This window comes from Sarcophilus harrisii, chromosome 1 (assembly GCF_902635505.1).
Source record: "Sarcophilus harrisii chromosome 1, mSarHar1.11, whole genome shotgun sequence".
Taxonomy (NCBI): domain Eukaryota; kingdom Metazoa; phylum Chordata; class Mammalia; order Dasyuromorphia; family Dasyuridae; genus Sarcophilus; species Sarcophilus harrisii.
The window spans coordinates 156,590,891-156,617,736 of NC_045426.1; the positions used below are offsets into that span (position 1 = coordinate 156,590,891).

General features: G+C 36.1%; 1 protein-coding gene and 1 pseudogene across 12 annotated transcripts in view; one reads left to right on the top strand and one right to left on the bottom strand.

The window, feature by feature from the left end:
* Positions 1–2,298: 2,298 nt before the first annotated feature.
* Positions 2,299–4,646, bottom strand: LOC116419122 (annotated as a pseudogene).
* The window catches only part of ERBIN (erbb2 interacting protein), a 173,890-nt gene continuing 151,498 nt past the window's right edge, over positions 4,455–26,846 (top strand). For 6 of the 12 annotated variants that reach the window (XM_031965694.1, XM_031965727.1, XM_031965705.1 and 3 more), the window contains exon 1: positions 4,455–4,960. The gene's annotated coding sequence lies outside the window, so the exon portion shown is untranslated. The remainder of the gene's footprint in view (positions 4,961–26,846) is intronic. The other 6 variants (XM_031965733.1, XM_031965748.1, XM_031965713.1 and 3 more) reach the window with 1 other exon arrangement.

Consider the following 26,846-nt stretch of genomic DNA (forward strand, 5'->3'; position numbering starts at 1 on the left):
TATAAAGGACACTTCCACTGTTTTCTAGAAGTTGTAAATTTATGTAAGTCTTCATCTCCCTCAGGAGAACAGTCAGATGTTGCTCCAATACCAGTATCTCTAAGATCTGTTCTTTTGTGGAGTTGCCTGTCCTCAGTCACTGATGACATAGAGTTGACTCAGACCCTCATGGGGCTCTGACATTTCTGAGTATTGAAATAATTTGAAGCAGAAAGCCTCCAAGTCAAATGTCTTACCTCCAAAGACATTATCTAGATCTCTAGGCAATCCAACTTTTTTCCTTTAAAATTTTTAAAATTTAATTTTTTAGTTAACAAAAAATCTTCCTTCTTTCCCTGACTCCACCCCATTGAAAAAGAAAATAAAACCCCTATGAAAAAAATGCATAATCCATGTCTCCAAAATATGTGTTAGTCTACATCCTGAGTTCATTGTACATCCATTCTTAAGAACATCTCTTGTTCATGTGGAATGAGAATTGGGATACTCAATGAAATGTACTTCCCTGTAGGTTGTCTTTACCCTGGGAATTATATCTGCATTCCCAGTAGTAAATCAGTTCTTTCAGTCTGAGGTTAAGGCACTAGATTTCTTTTTTAAGGACCATGTCTTAAACCCAAATCATTCCTGACTTTCTTAAATAAACCAATAAAAGGTCCTATTTTGTTCTTTGTTTTGGCCCTGTTTGCCTCAGTGAATGTAAGTAGCAATTGTTGTTTTGGCCAAAAACCCAAAAGGTTATCACCTCTCTGACTGATTCCTAATGTGTTTTTATTTATAGATTCTATGTATTTTTTTTAAAGGCCATTCTTTGTCTCATTTATTTTTACTTAGCCTTAAACATTGAATGAGCAGTTAGTCAAACTAAGACTTGTTCAAAACCTTAGTTTCAAAAGGTCAAGGTCTCCCACTGCATCCAGGGCCATTTTCAATTATCCTGATTTGTATTTCATCACTGGACCCAGATGGCTCTGGAGGAGAAAATGAAGCTAGCAACCCTTCTTTACTCAAAGCCAATTCACTTGTATGTCATGGCATCACCTTCCTGATATCACAGTATAGGAGAACCAAGAATAAATAACAAACTAAAGGTATTGCACTCCACATTGTGGTAAAGGACAGTAAAGTCAGAATACTTGGTTTTTAAGTTCCAGCCTTGTCACTTACTTATCGGTTATGGGCTTGTGACTTCTTGTTTCAAGGGATTGCAACCACAGGGCCATCATACCTCCTATAGGTGCAGACACAGGAACTCTGGAATAATGGATGTTCCTAAAGGTGATCCTACTGGTTGTTGGATGAATGAAACTCTTAAATCTAATTAAGAACCTAAATTAGGTTGATCTCCTTTGGAAAGTTTAGATCCTTAGAAATGTAGATGGTATAAAGTTGGAACTCATATCACCTATCATAATACTAATAAATATTGTTGAATTTGGGTCAGAATTCCATCAGTCTCTAGCTATATAGGATGAGCTAAAATTTAACATAGTAAATATTTACCATTTTAGGAAATATTTTATCCATCAAGGTGGATTTGGAGAATCTGGACAGATTTGTGCTCAAATCAAATGACTCTCATGCATGTATGATTTTGGGCAAGCCATTTATTTTCTCATATGTAAAATGGGGATAATATTTATACTACCTTATAGGGAGGAAGGGAGGAATGCCTTTAGTAAACCTTAAAGCACTTCATAAATATTATGCAGACTTTATTTTAAGTCTTTTGACATAAGCCTGATACATTGGGAAAGTAACTAGCTTGGGATTAATGAGACACAACAACTGCTTCCTGGACTTGAAAGTATCTATTTGAAGAGATACAAAGGTGATGGAATACTACTATGCTATTAAAAAGGATGAGCAGAATGCTTTCAGAAAAACCTGGAGAACTTTTAGGAACTCATACAAAGTGAAGTAAGCAGTATTAAAAGGATGATCAACTTGTGAAAGACTTGGCTTAATCTGCTCAAAATAATAGTCAAAGACAATCCCAAAGGACCTATGATGAAAAGTGCTATCTACTTTGAGGGAGAGAATTGATGAACTTTGGATGCAGATTGAAGCATAATTCATTTTACCATTTTTATTTTTATTTTTTTCTGTTTTCTTTTGCAACATGTTTAATATGGGAATATTTTGTTATAGCCTTATATTGGATAATCAAAATGAAATAAGTTATCTTTTCAAGGAGGGGAGAAGGTTAGGAAGGAGGGAGAGAACTTGGAATTCAAAATTTTAAAAAAAGATTTTTTTAAATATGTAATTGTAAGATATATAATGAAATCAATAAAAATAAATTAAAAATGAGATAAGAGTTCTAGTTCTTTTGGAGATAATATATATATATATATATTTCTGGATAAAAGCTTAAAGGCATCTACTTGATAATACAATCTATAGGACTTTTTATTCAGACTAATAAATAATTCTCTGTCATGTGCAGGATTTGGTTAGACAAGTGACTTCCGTGACCCAGAAATGAGTTACCAGCATAGAAATGATTCAATTTCGTTGAAGGCTAGAGATAAAATGTGCACCATATCTCCTTTTTCTGTTCCTCTTTAGTAGTGAAACAAGATCTTCTTTTAGTCTGTTAACATATCAAAAGAGCCAAACAATGCAAAAAGCTAAGCGACTCCAGTGGTATGGTTGGGGTTTTTTCTTTTCTCCCCCCAGATGTAATGAAACTGAATGTTTTAGTATTTCTCTTAATAATAAATGCAGATGCTTTATGCCACTGAATGGTTATGGCTAGACATAATCCAACAGCTGCAAACCAAAAGAAAGCTGTTTGCGGTGCGTCAAATCCTCCTCCTACTGAGAGCACTGTATAATAACAAAAGCAATTTTTGGAGATGCCTTCCCCCACCCCAGCTTAAGTTTTGTCTGATAGTAGATCGGAATCAGAGGCCCGGAGACGACTCAACTCAATTGCTTTGAAGGGAACCAGAGCTGCTGCTGTTTCCGTGCAACCCGAGTGTGATTCACGGCAGTCGAGAATGCTTTAGCTGAAAGGGATACCTGCGGCTCGAAATCCCGGCTGGAAAGAAGCCTCCCCTGTTCCTTCACACCTTCCAGATGCCATCCCCACCATTCGAGGCTGGAGACCTGGCGGACCCAGGTGAGCTAGATCCAGGGTCTGCAGATCGCAGCGGGACAGACCCGGGAAAAATACAACCCCCTGGCTCGGCTCCCGAAGGAGCCAGTCAGGCGCCCCCGGCCCTTTTGCTACTTCGGCCTTCCGAGGCAAGTTGCAGCTGGGGCCTAGAAGAGCCCGCAGAAGAAAATTAGGTTTATGTTTAAAAAAAAAAAAGTGACCCTCGAAGTGCTCCCCGGGAGGCCGCCTGGGGGCCCAGGATGGGGAAGGAGGCCCCGACGCGCTCCGCGACTCTTCCACAGTACATTTCTCCCTCGAACCTGCCGCCGGAGGCCCTTCCCCCCATCCGCACTCGGTTCCTCCTCCCTCCCCAGATCCTTTCATTCCTTTCCCTCCCCAGAGGCCGAGGCGAGCCATTGGACTGTCTCACCGCCCCCGCGAGCTGACTGGCTCCCGCCGGCCTTCAGCCACCTCGCCGTGGCTGGCAGTTGGGGTGAGAGCCGGCTGGAGGCCCCTTCCAGCCGCGGCCCCGCCCCCTCCCCCGCCCCCTCCTTCGCCCCCTCCTTCGCTGGAGCCCGGGGTGCGCAGTGTCTTCCCCTCAGGTCTGGGCGGGGGGCGCTGTTGCCGCCAGGTCCCCGCCAGCCTCCTCCGGAGAGAGCCGAGCTCCCCTCCTGCCTGAGCCCCAGCCCGGTCCCTCCCTCCTCCTCCGCCTCCTTCCCCTCCCCTGCTGTCGGTGTCTAGTGAATGTGGCGCGGCTGGCCGCTGCAGCCGCGGCCCCGACATTAACCTCGGCCTCGCCTCCCTGGTCTCTCCGTCTCTTCTCTCCCTCTCACTCCGCCCGCGGTCGCGGAGCCTCTGCCGCCGCTACCGAGGAACAGGGTTGTGGGAGTGGGGCAAGGGCGGGAAACGGTGAGCCCTAGGCGAGGGCTGCGGGGTGGGGAGGAGGACGGCACGGAGACCCAGGCCGGGCGGACTGACGGCCGGGGGCGGGGGCCGGCCCGCGTGCCTGTCCCCTCCTCCTTTCTCCCCGGACTGAAGACCCCGGTGGCGGCGGCGGCGGCGGAGCGGGCGAAGGGCGCGGCAGGCGCGATCGAGACAATAACCCCGGCGGCGGCGGCGGCGGCGGCGGCGGCTGCAGGAGTTGGCCTAGCAAGGGCCGCAGCAGCAGCAGCAGCAGCATCGAGAGGAAGGGGCGCGGTGCAGCCTCGCTCGCCGGACCCGGGAGGGGCTCGGAGTGGGGCGAGTCGTTGCCTCCCGCTCTCCAGGTAGCCCAGCGAGCGCACTTGGCAGCTTTGGAGCATTGGCTTTGGCTCGTCCATCCGTGGAGCCGCAGCTCAGACGATCCTCGGCGGCTGCGGCTAGAGAGAGAGAGAGAGAGAGAGAGAGAGAGAGAGAGAGAGATACCGCTCCCCCTCCACCCGTCTACCCGCCTCCTGCTCCCCGACTTAAGTCGAGCTGGTTTTCCGGGTTCCCCTTCGTGGACTTGGATTCTGCTTCTTTGCCCGGGCAGGAAGTGAGTTTCATGCAGTAATTCCGGGCGGTGTCACGAGAGAAAACTTTTTTTTTCGCCTTCCCCTTTTCCTCGGGGGATCCTGGTTGGAGAGGCTGGGAAACTCGTGTCAAAACTTGAGACCAGGAAACCGGCCTGCAACACCCTTCTTCTCCCCCCCCCCCCAAAAGCCGAAACCAGCCTCCTCTTCCTCTTTCGAGAGGCCGCATCGCATCTCCATTCACATCCGCCCTCCCCGAGAGAAAAGACCCCGCGAAGGTCGGAGGGGAAGTTGCGTCTTGGACAGAAAGGGTCCCCCATCATGCTCCCCCGGGGAGCCTGAAGTAGAAGCCGAAAACTCCGAAGAGGTAATTCGGGGGCGAGTGTGGGGAGGGGAGGAGAAAGAGGAGGATTTTTCTTTTCTTCTCCCTTTGGAACGCCAACTCTCCTGGATCTATAAAATATCGGGGCTGCCTCTTGTCCACCTTTCAGTCTTGCATTATTAGAGGAGAGGTTGGGGGAATCCCGGGAAGGGGGAACGCAAGTTTTTTTTTTTTTTTTTTAAAGCTTTTGAAGACATAGGGTTTCTTTGTTCTGCTCAAGGTCCCGAAGTGGCTAACTTGGCTGCTCCTAAAATGCATTCTCCGAAGATTTATCTTTTAAGTGGACTGACTGAATCTAGCAACTTTGGATTTGCCAATTAGGAAGATGTCGCTTCTCAGTGGTTTGCCGGAGAGATTGTCTGCCACGTTTGTTTACACTGTTAACTATTGGAGGGCGTTTAAGTGAAGTTCTCGGAGAGGTTAGGGCTCCTGACATTCGCCGAGCGCGCGGCTGCTGGCTTTTTAACACAATGACGACAACCAACACTACTCCCTGTTTGTTTTTGGGAGAGGGATGGAGTTTAAGAGTATTTTAGTAAAATTTGGCGTGTATGTTAATGTCTGAAAGTGAGGGCATTTATTTTGACCCTTTAAAAAATGATAAAAACTTAGTTCACGAATTTATTTAAAAAAAAAAAAGCAGTTACTGAAACTATATTTTTCCTGTTAGAATCTAATCTAGAAAGAAATGGAAATAGGGCTTTAATTCCTTGTTCTTTCGAGTAAAGAGGGAGATGTAAGTTTTGAAAAACACCTGCCACTAGTTTGATAAGCCTTTGATGCTATTTATCTGCATGACAGCCACAGTACACATTTGCACACAATTTTTCTGGTGTTTATGCTTGTCATTTTGAGGATTGTACCATTTTGGCATAAATATTTTATGTGTAATAGACATAGACTTCTATTTAGTAAGAGTTGTTACCTAATTTAATTTGGAGAATGGGCTAATATAGGATGGCAAAAATTAGTGTAGACTGATTTATAGAGTCACAGAATCTGAGTTGGAAGGGATGTTAGAGGTCCTTTAGTTCAGTCCATGTGTTCAAAACAATTAGTCAACTTCAGATTCTGCAACTTGGGTTGCAGCAGATACGAATTTATTAGTATGAAGGAATAGTTATAGAAGCTAAACTTTTGTCAGTAGTATTTAGGGGACTAAGGAGTATAACGTTTGTTTGAGTACAAAGAATATTTCGTAGAGAATTTCCCTTAAAAATATCAGTTATTTACTAAACTATAAACTAAACCTAATTGGTGGCATTTGAGAAAAATATGACAGCTTCCTTAGGGGAAGGGGGAAAAAAACAAGTTTAAAATATCTCAGTCAAACGCTTTTATGTGTAAATAAATGCAAAAAGACAAATGTTAAAGTTTTACTACTACATTTTGAATTGGCCTTTATTAGAGCCTTTTCTCTCCAAATAGTTATTTTCTTGCTAGTTAGATTGGCAAGTAAGTACAAAATCACAGTAACTTGCTCAAGGAATATAAAATGCACAACTGATCTTTATGATTTTTGAATCTTAATAGCTAGCTGAAGAGGTTATTCCTGGACATCTGAAAAAGCTGAACAAAATAAATGACATTGAACTTGAGATTCCTTATATGGTACATACTTGGCACAAAAACAGCAAAGCCTAAATAGATCTGCAGTCCTCTTGCAAAGAAAGAATACTTTCCAAAGTTTTATTTCTCTGTCCTAGTGACTTAGAAAAGGAAATCGTTTTACCAAGTTATAAGTCTGTGAATCAGCTTTTTTTTTTTTTAATGTAATTTTTATCTTTTCTGAGGGAGTCACAAATAAAATGGTGTGGTTTTGAGGAGTTAAGAACTTTTTAAACCGAGTGTTACTTGAATAAATGTTCCTTACCTCCTTCCATCTTCCCACCATCTTTATTTTCTCTTTCTGTTAGAAAACTCATAGCATTGCAGAACCTGTATTCTGCAGTTTATAATCTGTAGAATTTCCTAGGCCACTAAGTGATATGCTCCAAGTTACTTAACTAAGTGTGTCCCTAAGATTTGGCTTGAATTACAGGTCTGGTCTTGAGACCACCTTTCCAACCATGTTGCCTATTTTCTCCCCCTCCCCCCTTTTAAAAATAAAAGTATAGTTCACTCACTAATTATGGATCTTACTCCACAAGTCCATTCAGTTTGTTGGAGACTAGCTTAATGAATTTATGAGATTATTTTCTTCTTCTGACAGCCTAAAGATTAAACACAATCCCAATTCACTTTGAGGCTTGTTTCCTCACTTGTAACATGAGGGGACTAGACCAGGAGACTTCTGTGTTCCATTCTATCTTTACTTAAATTCTAGTATTTTGTGATTTGTATTTTTTTGTGTGAGCATATTTGTGAAAATTGTGTTTATTCTAAGTAATGTTTTCAGTTGTCTGCAGTGGCTCAAATGTTTTAAAATAGTCTCAAAGCTTAGTGCGCAAGTATATAAATTCTCAGAACTCTTGTAGTATTGATCAGTGACAGGAATCCCCCAAAATTTTGTGTGAGGTACACAAAATACAGTGAGTGATTTTTATTTGGTTTATTGAAAGTATAAAATTTTAAATGTTGATTTACTTTCATTTGCTAGATATATGATTTGTGTTTTAGATAATAAAGAACAGTTTGCAGTTTTAGATGATGTCATCCTAACATTTAAGTTTATGAAAATGCTTATGCCAATGTGTAGAAGCCAAATTCTGATTTTGTGGTTTTAGTTGTCTTGTGTTTAGTAATAGAGGTGAAAGCAGTATAGTGTGGGGAAAAGAAGGCTGTATTTGGAGTAGGAGGGCTAGAGAAGCTTCTATCACTGTTCGCAAATTTTCCAAATTCTTCTCTTTAAAGTGAAGGAGGTTGGACTAGAAGACCATCTTAATGTCCTTTCCAGCTATGAATCAATGATCTTAATTGTGTTTTGTAACTTCTTTTGCTAAGTTTAAACTATGTATATTTCTCCTATGCAAGAATGAAAAAGTTTAAACATAAATTAACCCAATTTGTCTTTGAAGCTGAAATGATTTTCTTAATGACGTTCAATCCAGTTCTGCCTTGCTTTTTGCTATATTATTTCTATTCCTTGCATTTAATTTAATTCTTTTCTGCCACTTTTTCGATTCTACAGCATTTCTATTCACATAAACCCCTGGAATGCTTACTCTCTCAGATACATTTTAAATTTTCTTAACACACTTGGCAGTTTAGCTACTTTTTACTGTGGCATGTGACTTCTTAACCTGGAGCATAATTTAATTATTTAATCCTTATAATATACTAGGTGCCATAAAGAAAGTCTAATTGATAGGCATTCTGCTTTTTTATAAAGGATTTTTATAAGTACAAATTCCAAGCTCATTCCAAGAGATTTTTGTTTCTCTTCTTAGACATTTCCTCTTTTAAGACTTCTGTTATATATTTATCTTCTATTCCGTTCTAGGTTACAGTCATAAGTATCATTTATCTGGTCTATTTTCCTTCTTTCACTCAGATTGATATTTGACTTTTTTTCCCTTTCTGCAACATAAGAAATGTCAATTGTTCATTCTCTACCTAATTTCTCACCTTCTTGACTGTCTTCTTTGACAGTCTTTTTCATTTCCCTTTTTCTGTTCAGTGTTCTGGATGTCATGGAGTTTGCTTTTTCTTTGGATTGTCTTATTTCTTCACTTGAACTGCTGCCTATCCATCTCTTCTTCATCATTCCACATCTCTTGGTGTCTTCACCAAAATTCTTCCAGGAAGGCTTCACTTTCTAAACCAATCTGATTTTGTATCTTTTCTTCATTTAAATACTTGGGTTTACTGTCATTTTGACATGTATTGTGTTTTCCGATTTAGATTGTAAACTTCTGGAAGTCAGGAATAGTGTGATATCAGTTCATCTTATATTTTGATCTCTTTCTAGCCTTTTAAAAACTGTTATTGCTTCCATGATAACATTTTTTTGTGTCTATATGAATCATTATTATTCTTACCTTAAGTTTAACTACTAGGGTGACCTTGGGCAAAGTACTTAACTTTACTGGGCTCCATTTTCCTTCCCTGTAAGATGAAAAAGTTTCACTAGATTAGGGGTTTTTCAAACTTTTTTTTTGTGCATCCTGTACCCTTTTGGCAGTCTGAAGTCTGTGGATCCTTTCTCTGAAGAGCCTGCAGTAACAAACACAAGATTATAAAGGAAACCAATCATGTTGGAATACATATTAAAAAAACAAACAAATTCATTTACCTCAGGCTAGGTACCCCTCACTTAGAAGATCTCACAAAGGGATCAGGCACATAACAGAAGATAAAGGTCACTTTATGTCTTGTAATCTAAAATAGGTGTTACAAACAAATTCAATCTGTGATTGATATTTGAGTTACCCAGGAGACTGTGGGATATATATATATATATATATTTTTTTTTAAATCTAAGAAGCCTAAATTGTAGACATATGGTTATGTTATGGTAAAGCAAAACTCATAATTTATAAAAGAATTTTTAAGACTTAGTCTATTTAATTTGATTTTACAAAGAACTCTAATAAGCCAGTTTTTCTGGTTTCCTAAATTGTATCAGATTAGAAGTGGCAAATTAAAAGAGAAATTGAGGTTTTGGGGAGAAGCAAGCATAGACTTTAGCAAGAAATGACAAGAGATAATAGGAAAAGAGAGAAAAATTACAAAAAAGCAAACAAATGAAAAAACATTGCTTATTGGGGCCACTTAGTAGGAAGAGTCCCTGAGACCATCATTACATTACAACTCAATATAATAGTTAATTTTATAATAGTCTGCAGTCATTAAGAAAAAAACTTAAATTATATTCATTGTACTTTCTTCAAAAAATTTTTTTAATAATAGCTTTTTCCTTTTTTAAAAAAAATAACTTTTAATTTTCAAAATTCATGCAAAGATAGTTTTCAACATTTACCCTTGAAAAACCTGGTGTTCCAAATTTTTTTTCCTCCCTTCCCCCATCCCCTCCCCTAGACAGCAAGTAAGTAATCCAATATTGGTTAAATTCTTATAAAATTTGCAATTCTTATAAATATATTTCTACATTTATCATACTGCACAAGAAAAATCAGATCAAAAAGGAAAAAAAGAGAAAAAAGTAAACAACAAAAAAGGTGAAAATATGTTTTGATCCGCATTCAGTCCCCATAGTCTTTCTGGATCATTGAACTTTCTTTAAGAAGGCATGGAATACATAATACATTTGGTTAAAATTTTTAAAAGTTAATATCTTAAAGATAACTAAGCTTAAAGATTTGCTTGGAATTGTGAAATATCTCATTCCCCAATAGTGGTATAATATCCAACTGGGAGTCTTGAAATCTTGAATTTTGCTATAGGCCACCCACAAATTAACTGTGTGACTTTATATAAGTTATTTAGTTTCTTGGAACCTCAGTTTTATCATTTTAAAGAGTTGGACTAGATGATATCAAATTCTTTTTAACTTGATGTATATTAAATCATAATGAAATAGACATGTATTTTCAAAGTATGTAGAAAATCCTACCACTTCTCTTGGCTTTTATGGGCTTATATATATATTGGAAAAAATAGTCTAATTTTATGTGAATGAAATGTCTGATAGTTAGCCATGTTCTTCCTCTGTTGAGAACAAGTTTAAAAGGAAAGATCTTCTAGATTGGGATGTTTGATTTCTGTCTGTTATTGAAAAAACTCTTCTGCAGATTTATGGGAATTCATATTAGTATGAAGATCAGTCTAAGATGTCTCCAAAGACCAGCTCCATGTGAACCTGGCCTAGTCCCAGCCTCCAATATCTTGGAAGCAGATTTTCCTTTTTGATCCTTCCCTATGGTTTCTGAGTCATTCAAAGAGACACTTTAGATACACCCACTTGCTAGGGAGTTTCCAAGAATATTCATAACTGGCTTATATTTGCAGAAGGTTCTGTGAGGCAGCATAGTTGAAAGTGGTTCCTTTGGGACCCCTTAATTTTTTTAAATTAAATTTTCTTTTTAGATCCATATTCTCTTTCCCATATTTTTTCTCTCCACATGCCTCCTCCTTGATAAAATAAGAAAAACAAAACCACCTTTACAAATGTATATAGTCATGAAAAACAAATTCTCACATTAGTTATGTCTTTTTAAAAAAAATTAATCCTATTAACTCTGTTACAAGATGGGTAACATTTCATTTCATGAATCCTATGTAATTGTGGTTTGTTACTGTGTTGATCAGCATCCTTCAGTCTTTCATAGTTGTTAGTAATTGTTCTTGAGGTTTTGCTCACTTCACTTGGCAGCAGTTCATAGAAGTCTTCTCAGGTTTCTCTGAAACTGTCACCTTTCTTATAGCACAGTAGTATTTCATTATATTCTTATGCCCATAATTTGTTTAGCCATTTCTCAATTGATGGACACCCCATCAGTTTTCAGTTCTTTGAGATTACAAAAAAGAGTTAATTTAAATACTTTTATATGTATGTGTGTGTGTGTGTGTGTGTGTGTGTATGATCTTTTCCTCATCCTTTTATCTCTTAGTAATATAGATCTAACAGTGATATTTCTGAGCCAAAAAGTTTGTATAGTTTTGTAACTTTTGGGGCATAATTTTTTTTTTTAATTCAGTTTTGTATTCAGGTCTCCCCTCTCCTTCTCCAAAGCAATAAAGCCAAAATCTATTAGGAGCATGTCTTATCACAGAAATTCCTGTGTTGGCCATGTCCAAAACAAAACAAAATCCCAAAATAATAACCTCAATCTGAGTCTGCTCTCTTATTTGCAGGTGACTAGCAGAATTGTGCTGTGGTTGGTTATTATGTTGATTATTTCAACACATTTTTGAGTCTCCAAGCTTTTCAATTCTTTACAATGTTACTTATAAATTGTTTTGGTTCTTCTTACTTTACTTTGTATCGGTTCATAAAGATTTCTTTGAAACTATCCCATTGATTATTTCTTAACAGTACAATGGTATTCCATTACATTCTTAGGCCTTAACTTGTTCAAGTTGTTCCTCAATGGACAGCTCCTCCCATAGTTTCCAGTTATTTGCCCATCAAAGAACTACTATAAATTAGTTTTGTACATATGAGCCATTTTCCTCTTTCTTTGTTTTCTTTGGGGTATAGATCTAGTGTGTAACATCACTGAGTCAAAGGTTATGCATAGTTTAATAGTGTTTTGGGCATAGTTCCAAATTGCTTTTCAGAATGGTTGGACCAGTTCACAGCTCCATCAACAATTCTTTACATGAACTGTTTTCCCCCAGTTCTTTAGCATTTGTTCTTCTAGCATTTGTCATTCCCCCCCTTGACCACTCCCCCCTTTTTTTAATCAATTGAGGCAATCTTATAGACACGAAGTGGGATTTAGTTGTTTTAATTTGCTTTTCTTTAATTATTACTGATTTGGAATTTTTTTGTATGATTGGTAATTCATCTGAAAAAATTATCTATTCATATCCCTTGATCATTTGTTGTTGTTTATCCTTCATTTTAAGAGGACCAATGACATAACAGAGTGAAGTCTTGACTGCAGCTTGGATTGGGTTTAAATGAGGCAGAATTGCACAAAATTATCAGCTTCAGTCTCTTTTCCAGTCTAGTGGTAAGACAGAAGTCAAGATAACTGGTGATGGCCTGGGATGAAGTGGATGACTTTGTCGGCTTTGATGACTGACCAAGCTCTAAAGGTTCCACAGAGCCTACTTCAGATGCCTTCATAGCCATTAGAACAAATTGTTCTCATTCTCCATTCAGGGACAAGTCTTCAAATGCTTCTCCTCCCCACCCCCTCTTACTCTCAAACTGGCTTAACCCTTCTGCAAAAATGATTTTAATGGGGTAATAGTTGCTGTCCATGTCACAGCTTCTTGGAGCTACAGATGAGAGTTGAGTGCCAGGTGGACAGCAAAGGTGATTGAGCAACTCTGAAAAAGCTCAGCAAATCCTCATACTAGAGGTGCTAGTCCTCCCTGAAAACCCCATACACCCCATTTGAAATATGAGCTACAAGGTTGAAAAACAATTGCTAGCCCCTAGGATTTTAAAAAGGCAGCAGGGGAAATGTTACAAGCTTGATATTGTCAGTGAACTTAATTCAATATTGAGAAGGAAAAATAATCTCTTCCATATCTGGATACCAAGAAAAAAATTATCAGCTGAGTACCTAAGATATAATACTTAATGATTTTCTGCAGCAAATAAATCAGAATAAGATTGTGGAAGAAGTGTTTGGCCAATAAGATGGCACCTCATCAAATGTAACTAGTTCATCTGCTGTGATCCCTGGTAGAGGGATACCACCAAGTTAAGTTCATATTTTTTAACCAGAATGTTAACTTAATAACATCTCTTTCTCTCCCCCTCTCTGGTTTAAGCCTTTATAAGAGCACTGAAATAAAAATCAAGTTGTTCTTGTTATGTGATATCTCCTCTTCCTTCTCCTCCTCCTCCTCCTCTTTCTCCTCTTACTATTAGTATTACTATTGCTATCTTTTTTCTTTACCTTCTTTCTCCTTCTTCTATTTTTCCCTTCCCTACTCCTCCTTTTTTTCCTCTTTGTCCTCCTCTTATCTTTTTAGCCGTTTAAATTTGTGGTAATATTTCTGGTTGTCTCATGGAGTTAATGGTTTTTCTTTTGTCTATTCTGTTTTTCAATGAGTTTGTTGCTTGAGCAAAGTTTTATATCTTTTGTACTAACTTAAATTCCCATTCCAATTCATTCTTTCATGATTCTCATTTGTTTTCCAATTTTTCCGTCAGGTACTCTCATTTCAGTTTTGTTTGTTTGTTTGTTCTCCTAACATACTTCCTAACCTTAGATTTGGGTTTTATACTTCTAGAAGGAAGGTGCTGTTACTTCTTGAGTAACTGAGTATTGTATTATTCTAGTATTTCACCGACAAGTTAGGAACTTCAAGCTTGTGTACCTAATTTGTTCCACTGATTGACCTCTCTATTTATTAACCAGAATCAAAGTGGTTTTTTTTTTTTTAATTTATTAGCCTTTTATTTACAGGTTATGTGTATGGGTAACTTTACAGCATTAACAATTGCCAAACCTCTTGTTCCAATTTTTCACCTCTTATCCCCCCACCCCCTCTCCCAGATGGCAGGATAACCAGTAGATGTTAAATATATTAAAATATAAATTAGATACACAATAAGTATACATGACCAAACCGTTATTTTGCTGTACAAAAAGAATCAGACTCTGAAATATTGTACAATTAGCTTGTGAAGGAAATAAAAAATGCAGGTGGGCATAAATATAGGGATTGGGAATTCAATGTAATGGTTTTTAATCATCTCCCAGAGTTCTTTCTCAGAATCAAAGTGTTTTGATGATTATTGCTTTATAGTGTATAGTTTGTAATCTAGTACTTCTTCTAGGCTTCCTTCCCTCAGTTTTTTTTTTCCATTATTTTCCTTTAGATTGTTGATGTTTTGTGCTTCCAGAGTAATTGTTACTTTTTCATAGCTTTTTAAAATAATATTTTGGTAATTTGATATGATACCAAATAAATTAATTTGTATTGTCATTTTTATCTGTTACTGCTGGATTTTTGTTTATAATATACAGAAATGCTGATGATTTATGTGGTTTACTTTACATCTTGCAATTTTGCTGAAGTTTTTGTTTCAATTAATTTTTGACTTGGCTTTCTATACTATCTATCCTCTTCATTTTTCTAGATGAAGAAATAGCAGAGTTTGTATATTATCCAAAGGTCCCACAGGAAGTGGTAGTAGCACGTATCATTTGTGGGCTTTAATCACAGATCCTCTTAACTCCAGAGCTTTTTAATACTGTACCACACTGTGAAAGAGAGGGAAGAGACCAGGTTTACTCCATGGTTTTGAAACATGTGTGAAGTTATATAGGAATTACAAAGGAAGAATGTGTTGAGTGATTGGGTAGAATATAAGTTCTGTTTGGGACATATTGAGTTTCAGGTCCTGGTGAAACATTCCTGTTTGAAAATTCTTGATTTGTAGTTCTGAACTGTGAGAGGGCCAGAGATATAGAAATCTTGGAAGTCAGGTTATTACCGTCTTAAGTAACTGCTCTACTGCCTCAGCCAAAGGAAAGAGAAAGGCACCAGAGATCCAAGGAAATAAAAATAGTGCATATGTCCAGTATTATAGAGACACCTCTTTTCTTAATGTTATCTTTGCAGAATTGATGAAGTTGAGTAGATCAAAGTGAGGTAGGTTCAGACTACATGTGTCATATTCTGTAACAGAATGGGATTGGACTTGTTTACTCATAGCTTCCTCTGGAGATATATTTGGATTTACTCTTGTTTTTGAATTGTAAACATTGCACGATGATTAAGCCTTATTCACAGTTTACTTTAAATTCAATTATCATTAGATAATTAGATAATCTTAACACCTAAGGGAAAAGAAGGATGAAAAATCTATATTTAGTACAGAGAAATAGATATTTAGGAGATTTTATAACCATTTTTCTATTTTTATAATCACCTAGTTGAGTGGAAGAAGAATAAGAGTTGATTATGTGGTTCCACATGTGGTACCACAGAACTAGTGCCAGTTAGGTATAAGTTAGGAGGAAACAGATTTCAGGCCAGTGCAAGGGAGAAATTCATTAAAAGTAGAACTGCCCATAATAGAATGGATTATTTTGCAAAATATTATCCACTATTATTAGAATTATTCAAGTAGAAGGATAACATTGCAGGAGAGGCCTCTCTCTCTTTGGATGAGAGATTTAACTCAAGACATGCCCAAGCCTAATGGTCATCAGTAGTTTCTTAGAGCCTTAGGATAAAATGCAAACTTTTTATAACTTGCTATTTTTAAATCTCACCACAGTCTAGCTTGTATTACTTTCTAGATTATTTTACATTATTGCCCTTTATGAAGTCTGTCTCCCACTGTTTCTCTGAACTTCATATTCTCTCTCCTACTATGTAAGTCATTCACCGGATCTGGAATGTACTTTTAATTTCTTCCTCTTACAATCCTTATCCCCATTTAGGCTTCAATATAGATGTCATCTTCCAACATTTTTACCTTCTACCTGCACATATGGAGTGATTTCTCCTCAGTTTTTATTGTAATATACACATATATGTATAACTTTTAACTCTTCCTCTCCACCCCACCCTTCCTCCCAGTAGAATGTAATCTTTTTGAGATTAGGGACTTTAAAAAGTTGTATTTACATATTTTTGCATATATATATTAGGTACATAATAAGATTTCGTTGACTTGAATTTCAGGATTTGTTGTCTTCTAGATTAGGATAGCTTAGAAACCATGATCAGCAATAAATGGTAGCAATAGATGGTATTATTGAAAAATAGGAGATAATAACAGATGTGCAGAACAGATCAAGAAGAGAAAACAATAATTTGACCACCTAAAAGCTATGACAAAAAAAGAACCTTGACACAAAAATACAAGAAATAACTAAAGAATATGAATATGGGAATATGTTTAGAAGAATTGCATTTTAACCTATTTTCTATTGTTTGCTCTCTTGAGGGGGTGGTGAAGAGGAGGAAAGGAGAAAAACACAAAGTTTTGCAAAAGTGAATGTTGAAAACTATCTTTACATATATTTGGAAAAACAAAATACTATTGAAGTATTTTTTTAAGTATTTTTGAAGAAAATTGTCCTGAAGTGATAGAATAAGATGGAAAAGTGAAAATAGAAAAACAATCCATCCATCATTATCTTTCCTACAAGGAAAATATATAGAAATATCATTACTGAATTTTGAAACCCCAAATGAAAGAGAAAATTATATAAGCAACCCCAAAACCCCCAATACCACCCCAATTCAAGTATGCTGGAGCTACAATAGGAATTGCACAAGATTTATTCTCTGCAACACACAATATCACATATCAACAATTGAAAGAACTATAGTTGTAGCTGAAAATATTATATCCAGGAAAATTAAATATAATATTAAATGAAAGGACATTCAGTGAACTCTCAGCTTTTCAGAATTTTGTCTCAGACCTTAACTGAGTAGAAAATTTAACTTATAAGAGCCAATATCAAAGACTCAATAAGGACTATGTTTTATGCATTGTAAATATAAAGCATATGTCTTAAGATTGTCATTAGTAATTGGATGGTCCAAAAGAAAGATTAAAAAGCTCAGAATACTGAGTATGATGTGATTTCTAAACAGCAAAAGAATTTTTAAAAAAGTAAAATGGTAATTATACTATACACATGAAGTTTAATAACAAGAACCAATAGAGGAATTAGATGGGGAAGGAAGGCTGGAAGTTCTGAAAATCTACTCACTTAGGAAATGGGTTAAAGAGGGAACAGTACATATATATGAGCTGGCATATATATATATATATATATATGAGCACCAGCCCTGAAGTCAGGAGGACCTGAGTTCAAATGTGGTCTCAAGACACTTAACATTTACTGTGTGACCCTGGGCAAGTCACTTAACCCCAGTTGCCTCAGCAAAAAGGAAGAAAAAAAAGAAGAGAAAGAATGGGGAAGGGAAAAGGTTAAAGTGGGGTATAAGTGGGGTAAGGTATATAGATTAATTGGAAAGTGATAGGGAGGGGAAGAAAAAAAGGAAGGTATCCGAGGAGGGGGAGGAGGGCTGCAGCAGCAGGGAGATTAAGTAATAGCTAGACCAGGGGTCCTCAAACTTTTTAAATAGGGGGCCAGTTTACTGTCCCTCAGACTGTTGGAGGGTCGGACTATAGTAAAAACAAAAACTTTGTTTTGTGGGCCTTTAAATAAAGAAACTTCATAGCCCTGGGTGAGGCGGATAATTGTCCTCAGCTGCCGCATCTGGCCTTCAGGCCATAGTTTGAGGACCCCTGAGTTAGACAAATCAAGGGGTAAAAGTAAAATAGAAGAGTTAGCAGGAAATAAGAGATAAACACAAACATAATGATCAGGAGTAGATTAGGAAAAAAGTCACTGATTTCAGACAAAATCATATTTAAAAAAGATTTTTGAAAAGAGAAAAAATGATATTACATGTCATTAATATTGTTTTAGATGTTATTGTTGGGGGGGGGGGGGAAGTGTCCTGATTGAATCAGAATGAATGTTAAGTAGTGATCATTTCTATTTTGGGCCAGAAACTCTCCTTTCAGATTTATTTATTTAGACTTTTTTTTTTTTGGACTAGGTGAAAGAGGACATTCTTGACCTCCATTGCTACCTTGTTTTAATCAATTTAGCCTTAGTCAAATTTAGTTTAAAAATACCAGGATCAAAAAAAAAAAAAAAAAAAAAAAAAAGACCAGGCTTTCCCATTGCACCCAGGGTCATCTTTACTCATCATGATTTGTATCTGGCCACTGGATTCAAATGGCTCTAGAGGATAAGTGAGGCAGGTGACCTTGCACAGATCTCCCTCAATTAAAGCCAATTCACTTGCATATCATGTCATCACCTCCCTCATGTCATGGTCCTTCTCCATAATGAAAGACAAACAGCAACATATACATATACATATATCCATACTTAACTGCAACCTGTTTGGAGAGGTGAGGGGAGAAAAAGGATGGTGGGGGAAGAATAAAGTAAAAAGTGCCAAGCAGAGAACAAAAGAACCTACAAGGAAGTAAAGAAAACATGGAGAGTTATGAACACAGTGTTTCTTATTATATATGCTTTCTTGAAATGGAAATTTATTGTTATCTATTTTGAATCCTTGATATTCTGCTGGGCACATAACAATTTTTCAGTCTTTTATAATTTTTTTATTTTGCATTTACGTTTTAAATAAATACATTAAAAAGAAAGAAAATAAAATAATAGATGGCTCATTTCTGGGATCTGAAGAGAGAAAGAAAGGGGTAACTGAGAAGTAATTTTTGGAGTTGAGAGATCATGGGTTCTTTAGTTCTTATTCCTGATTCAGAGCCTTTGGTCCACTTTTTCCTTTCTGTTTTTCAGTTGAAGCTTCTGCTGCACATTATGGGATTCACCACCAATGACTTGGTTCTTGTAACATCTTGTTCTAGTTGCTCAGAAGTGAAGAAATAATTCTTTAAGTGCATGATTATATGCATTTCACTTGATTGGGAGCTGGAGGTACCAAGAAAAAAAATCTACTCTTCAAGGAGTTTACATTGTACTGGATATATAGGTTTCATTATTCCTTAGATTAGGTGAGCAAGACTTGTGCCTTAGAAAGATTATTTTTGTATTTCTGTAAGATTGTTTTTTTTTTTTTTTTTACATTGCTGTAAGAACATAATCACTATGTATGATTTTTGGAAAAACATTCTCCATTTAAGTTCCAAATAATTCTGGAATAAAATTATATTTATATTTGATATTACTAGTAGTGAATTTTGTTGCTCTATAATTGTCATGTCAACTTCAAGTCCCTGGAGGGCAAAGATCATGATTTCTATTTTGTGATCCTCATGTCACTTCAGTATAATATTGGGTACATAGTACTTAGTGAACATTTGTTTAATTAATTTTTAATTGTTCTGTTGACTTAACTCACATTCCAAATCAAAATAACTGATAATCCATCTTTTTCTAGATATCCTATACCTTCTCTCTCTCTCCCCCTCCCTCTAATCCTCCCCCTTTCTCTCTCTCTCTCTCTCTCACACACACACACACACACACACACACAGAGTTTTCAATTATACCATAAAACTTGTAGAAACTTTCTTTAGTTGCTTTGAGTCAACTAATTGCTATCTCAGAACTAAAGACAAATTGAAGAGTTCTCAATGTGTAGTCTATAGAAAGGTATATCTACTCTGCTTCATATATAGTGATATCTCAGTACTCGTTAATTAGTTTCAGAAGATTTGATGAGTGACAAAAATGATGAATGCCTAGTGGATTTTCCCCATAAGAAGTGCATCTCCAGTCTAGAGTCTACCTTTCCCCCTCCCTTCCTAGTTCCTCAAAGGGTCAAGTGGGATTTCCAACTGGGAAGAAACAAGAAGAAACAAGCTACCCCAACCTAACAGGGTTCCTCTCTTCTTGATTCAACTCACTTTTGGAGAAGAATCCTGACCTTTATACTATACTACTTCCTTCCCCCTAATCTTGTCCAAGCTTCCTGGGATGAGAAGAGGGCTTGTTAAAGAAAGAAGCCTCCAATTCTTTGCTTTCACAAAAATTGCTGCTATAAATATTTTAATGTTTACCTGAACTTTCTACTTATCAATGCCCACTTTGGGGTATAAGCCCAATTTTGGGCACTTTGTTAAAAGGTATGGACATATTAGTCATTGTATTTGCATAATTACAAAATAATTATTTAACTCTAGTTTAAAAGTAAATTAAGAAGTGTAAATCACATTCTTTCATTCTACATTTATTTGAAATAGACTCTTCTTCTGCTTTTAAGTTGCACTGGGGAAGGGATCCTGTTTTAAATAATTTTATATTTTGGGGCACCTAGGTGGCACAGTGGATAGAGCACCAGCCCTGAAGTCAGGAGGATCTGAGGACAAATGTGTCCCTAGATACTTAATACTTCCTGGCTGTGTGACCCTGGGCAGGTCACTTAACCTCAATTGTCTCAGCAAAAGAGAAAAAAAAATTTATATTTCCTCTAGTGCTTACCTAGCTCAATACTTTGCCCTTAGATGCTCAGTAAATGCCTTTGGGACGAATCAATGTTGTTACACTTGTATTTCTTAATCTTGTTTAAAACTCTTGGGCAAAAACAGAAATCTGAAAGCTCTGCCCTCCTTCCTAATTATTTTTCAATTGTAGTTTGCATATATAGGAAAATTGGACAGCTTTTATAAATTTTCTCAGAATGTGATTTGTGAAATTGGCAGTTGGCCAAAAGTAGAAGTGTTAACCTGTCAGATTGGCTAGAATGACAGGGAAAGATAACATGGAATGTTGGAGGGGATGTGGGAAAACAGGGACACTGATACATTGTTGGTGGAATTGTGAACACATTCAGCCATTCTGGAGAGCAATTTGGAACTATGCTCAAAAAGTTATCAAACTGTGCATACCCTTTGATCCAGCAGTGTTTCTACTGGGCTTATATCCCAAAGAGATACTAAAGAAGAGAAAGGGACCTGTATGTGCCAAAATGTTTGGGGCAGCCCTGTGGAAGCTGTAAAATGAATGGATGCCCATCAATTGGAGAATGGTTGGGTAAATTGTGGTATATGAATGTTATGGAATATTATTGTTCTATAAGAAATGACCAGCAGGATGAATACAGAGAGGATTGGTGAGACTTATATGAACTGATGCTGAATGAAATGAGCAGAACTAGGAGATCATTATTTACCTCAACAATGATACTGTATGAGGATGTATTCTGATGGAAGTGGATTTCTTTGACAAAGAGAAGATTTAACTCAGTTTCTATTGATTAAGGATGGACAGAAACAGCTACACCCAAAGAAAGAACACTGGGAAATGAATGCAAACTGTTTGCATTTTTGTTTTTCCTCCTGGGTTATTTATACCTTCTGAATCCAGTTCTTCCTGAGCAACAAGAGAACTGTTTGGTTCTGCACAAATATATTGTATCTAAGATCTACTGTAACCTCTTAACATGTATAGGACTGCTTGCCATCTGGGGGAGGGGGTGGAGGGAGGGAAGGGAAAAATCGGAACAGAAGTGAGTGCAAGGGATAATGTTGTAAAAAATTACCCTGACGTGGGTTCTGTCAATAAAAAGTTATTAAAAAAAAAATAGACGTGTTAAAATGGAACCTGAAACAGGTTCAGCATTAAATTCAACATATACATTCAACTAAATATAGAATTAATGGAATCAGAAGAAACACTGGCAATATATAGTCTCATCGGTACACATAATTCCTAATGGAAGTTTGAATACAGGGACAAAGAAGTGCAGTTGAAAGAAAAAATTATGTAAAAAGGGAAAGTGTTTAGGGACTTTACTTCTGTCAAGTCTTTAAAGTGTTAGTAGTGTTCAACTTTATTGCTTTTTGCCTGGTTCTACATTTGCCTTTGTTTTCTTTTTTTTTTAGCTGGTAGATTTGAATATTTACTTCAAAATTAAATAAGTAAAATGAATAAATAAAAATGTAATATCACCTTTTTAAAAAAAAATCTAGGCTTTTTAAACTTTTTTGAATGTTTACTTTTTAATTTCAATAAATAGTATTTTATTTTTCCAATAACATGTAAAGATAGTTTTCAACATTCAACATTTTTGTTAGATTTTGAGTTCCAATTTTTTTTCTTCTTCCCTCCCCCTTCCTCAAGACAGCAAACAGTCTGATATAAGTTATATACATGGACAATCATTTTAAATATCTCCATATTAGTCATGTTGTGAAAAAAATCAGAACAAAAGGGAAAAACCACGAAAAAGAAAAAGCAAACCAAGAAAAGGTGACAATAGTACATACTTGGTCCACATTTATTCTCCATAGTTCTTTCTCTGGATGTAAATGGCATTTTCTATCTCATCAGTTGGAATTATTTTAGCTTACAACACAGCTGAGAAGAGCTAAATCTATCATAGTAAATCATCACATAATCTTGCTGTTATTTTGTACAATGTTATTCTAGTTCTACTCACTTTACTCAGCATTAGTTCATGTAAGTTTTCCAGGCTTTTCTGAAATCAGCCTGTTCATCATTTCAGCCATTGTCAATTAATAGATATGCCCTCAATTTCCAATTCTTTGCCATCACAAAAAGACGTGCCACAAATATTTTTGTATATGATGGATCTTTCCCCTGTTTAATGATCTCTGAAATCCAGACCCTATAATGATACTGCTGAATCAAAGGGTGTGCAGTTTTATAGGCCTTTGAACATAGTTGCAAATTATTCTGTAGATTAGTTGAATCAGTTCACAACTCCATCAACAATGTATTAATGTCTCACTTTTTCCACATGCCCTCCAACATTTTGTCATTTTCTTCTTCTGGTGTATTAGGCAATCTAATAGGTATGAGGTAGTACTTCAGAATTGTTTAAACTTGCATTTCTCCAAACAATAGTGACTTAGGAGTATTTTTATATGATTATAAATAGCTTTGGTTATTTTCTCTGAAAACCTGAACATTTTTTCCCAAAATGCAATAAAAGCAACTTTGCTTCCTATTCACTTCTAGTTCTAGTTTGCTAATCCATCTTCAGTGCCTCTCCCAAAATGTATGTGTCAGTGGATTAACATTATTAATTTTTTTTGCTCAAGTGAACATTATAAACAATAAGCGTGTTGCATTGATTTGTTTTTTAATTTATGAAACGTAGGCCAAAATCTTTTGTTTCCTCTTTGAAATTGGACTAAAAAATTCTTTCCAGTTCTATATATATGTAGGTGATTATGAACTTGATTTAGGAAGTTCCTGCAATATTCTGAGGGCTTGATTTAAGCATTTCCATTTAAACAGGTACACATAGAAGACTTCATTAGATAGGTAAATCCTCTTCCATTGGTATTTATCCTCTGTTAGGATGACAAACATGTCTTGCTATTAGTAATCAGGAAGGGCATAGTAAACAAGGTTTTTACTTCTTTACATCAGACTATTTTTTCAAGTCATCAATTATTTATTAAGTGTTCTGTGAATGGCTTTGTGTATACAAGTCGAAAAACAAATAATTTCTTGCCTCAGTATGTCATATTCTACTTGGAGGATTTACACAGAAGGCAATTTTAGGGGAAAGAACACTAATGATTGGCAGATGCAGAAAATTTTCAGATGATCCTTGAAGGAAATGAGGATTCTTTTTTTTTTCTTTGATATATTTCCCCCCCAATTATATGTTAAAACAATTTCTTAGCATTTTTAAAAAATGTTTCAAGTTCTAAATTCTGTTCCTCTATTTCTCCTTTCCCTTCTCCCTCCCTGAGATTGTAAGCAATCAGATACTGGTTATACATGTGCAATCATGTAAAATATTGTATTAGTCATTTTGTACAAGAAGAATTAAAGAAAACAGAATAAAAGAGAAAAATAGCATGCCTCTATCTGTATTCAAACTATCAGTTCTTTCTCTGGAGACATAATATGGGAAGCTAAATATTCTTAGAGAAAAATTTACTCTTAAAAGAGTATATTTGGTATGTGAGATAGCTTGGGTGAAGGCACTAAGGTCACAGAGAGAATATTGATAGATTTGAAGACCTCAAAGGGCATTTAATCCAGTCCCCTCATTTTACAGATGAAAAAAGAAGCCTAGAAATGATTAAATAACTTGATCTTTTCTTCTTATTTATTTCCATAGATTGGGGATAGGAGTGGGTATTAAGTGGTACAGAAAGAAAGGTTTTGGGAACCCAAATTCTTTTCACTCTATAACATGGTTTCAATTTTACTCTATCAGAAATAGGTAGTAGACTTATTTTGGCTAGAATTCAGAGTATATAGAAAGGATGAAAGAATTCTTGGGAGGTAAATATTGGGGGACTTAAATGATAGGCAGAGGATTAGTGATTTTACTGAGCTTTTTTTTTTTTTTAACAGGCAAGTGACATGGTCAGACCTGTAGTTGTAGTCATTGTGATAGCTGTATGGAGGAATTGATTGGAGGGCAAGAAAAACTGGGACCAGTAATTATGCTGTGTCCAGTTGCAAGAAGTGATGAGGTTAGGTTAGCTGATGGTAGTGTTAACGGAGAGAACAGGAGCCATGGGAGATGCACTATGGATATAGAATCAATAAAACCTAGAAAATGATCAAAGTTGGAATAAGAGAATGACTGTGAGAATATGAACCTGGGTGACTGGAACAAGTGAACAGGACAGAATAATTATTTTTTAGGGATAGGTAAGAATAGATTTAGTTCCTTTTTTTTTTTGGTTAGATCTATTGAATTTTGAATTGTTGAAAGTTTAAATAAATTAATTGAGAGGATATTATGTAGTAAGTTTCAACAATTTGTTGTTAGTGACGTGGAATTGGAGTTGAGGGTAGGGGAAATAGAAGAGACATCTGAGATGTTGCGGTTATCTGGGAGCTAGGATAGAGTGCTGAATCAGGAATCAAGAAGATTCTTCTCTGAGTTCAAATCTGATCTCAGGTACTTACTAGTTATGTAACTCCAGACAACACTTCTTATCTGTAAAAATGAGGGAAGGAAATGGTAAATCACTCCAGTATTTTTGCCAAGAAAACCTTGTACAACAAAAATGCTTAGCGTTTTATAGGTAGATGATTGATCCAGTCAGAGAAATTGAGGAGACAGACTAGGTGGTGTTGTGGGAGTCCCTGGATAGGAGGGTATGGTTCTCAGTTTCAAAAGCTGCTCTTAAGTTCTAGGAGGATTTGGCAGTTAAGCTAAGGTTTTATAACCTTGTTGAAAAGAGTCAATTCTATTGATTGGTGAGGTGAGAAGCTTGAATACTGGGAGTGACAAAGTGGATAAGAAGTGAGACTATGTAAGAAACCAAATTTTAAAGTATCCTCTACACTTTTTAGAAACTGGGGTGAAAATTCATTTTGTTGTAATCATAGATTTTGTTCTCTTCCTCTGCTTATTTATTTCATTCTATTCGGCATCTATTCATGTCTTCCCTTGCTTCTATGAAGTCTGCATAGTCTTCATATCTTACAGTGTAATAATATTCCATTGATTGCATTCTGTGCCTCTATTTTATCACCTTCTCTTGATTGATGTATAACTAACTTTGAATTTAATTCTTTATTACTCAAAAAATAGTGCAATGAATATTTGGAGCATATTGAACTTTTTATATATGCCTTAGAATGGGATCTCAGAGGATAGATATTTTAGTTAAAAAAATTTTTTTTAGCAGAATTCTTACTTTCTAAAATTCTTGGACCAATTCACATAAAATGTATTATTGTAAAATGTATTGTATTGTAGCTTCTCCAACACTAGTTATTTCCAGTTTTTGGTCATCTTTGTCAACTTGCTGGGTGATGTGATATTTCAGAGTTGTTTTTATTGTATATTATCTTCTCTGATCTTATGTAAAAATTATCTTTATAGTCAGAGATTGTGAAAAGTATCTGTTCTCAATCTCTTCAAAATTTTTGATGTGGTAATTTATTATATTCAAGTCCTATATTTATTTTGAGCTTACTTGTGACACAATATAAAAATTTGAATTAAACCTAATTTCTACCTGCTTTCCAAATTTTTTCATCTCTTTCCTAAGTAGTCTGTATTTCCCAGTTTATCAAATACTGAGTTATTCAATTTAATTGTTTCAACTTTTTACCTATAGCAAATATAATTTCCTTTGATAGTGTTTTACTGATTTACTTTAATCACTGCCAAGTAGATTTGATTATTGCTTTGTAAGGAAAAGTTTAGAAGTGCCATGTGGCCTTTTTTGTTTTTTGAAGTAGATTTTTTAAAAAGTTGTCTACTTTAGAAAATTATTTTACTTGAGATTGTAGACATTTTGTTGTTCCTCCAAATTTTTTCTTTTTATTTTGTGAGCTCTGTAAAGTACACTCTTGGATAGTTTGGCACCGAATCTGAATACTGTATTAATAAATAAAAAAAATAATTTTTCAATTAAATAGTTTTTAAAAAGCAATTTATAATTTGTAGAAGTCTTGAATATTCTTTTGTAGATTGGCTCCCTGTTATGTATGCCTGTTGTAATTATTTTTTTGTAGAACTTCAATTTTATTATAATTTATATATAATTTTTGTTCCCTCTTTGCTATTGTTTGTCTTAAAGCTATCATATTTTGCTGGGAAAATTGGAAATTAGTATGGCAGAAACTAGGCATTGACCCACATTTAACACCGTAGACCAAGATAAGGTCAAAATGGATTCATGATCTAGGTATAAAGAATGAGATTATAAATAAATTGGAAGAGCATAGGATAGTTTATCTTTCAGACTTGTGGAAGAGGAAGGAATTTATGACCAAAAAAGAACTAGAGAGCACTATTGACTACAAAATAGAAAATTTTGATTATATCAAATTGAAAAGTTTTTGTACAAACA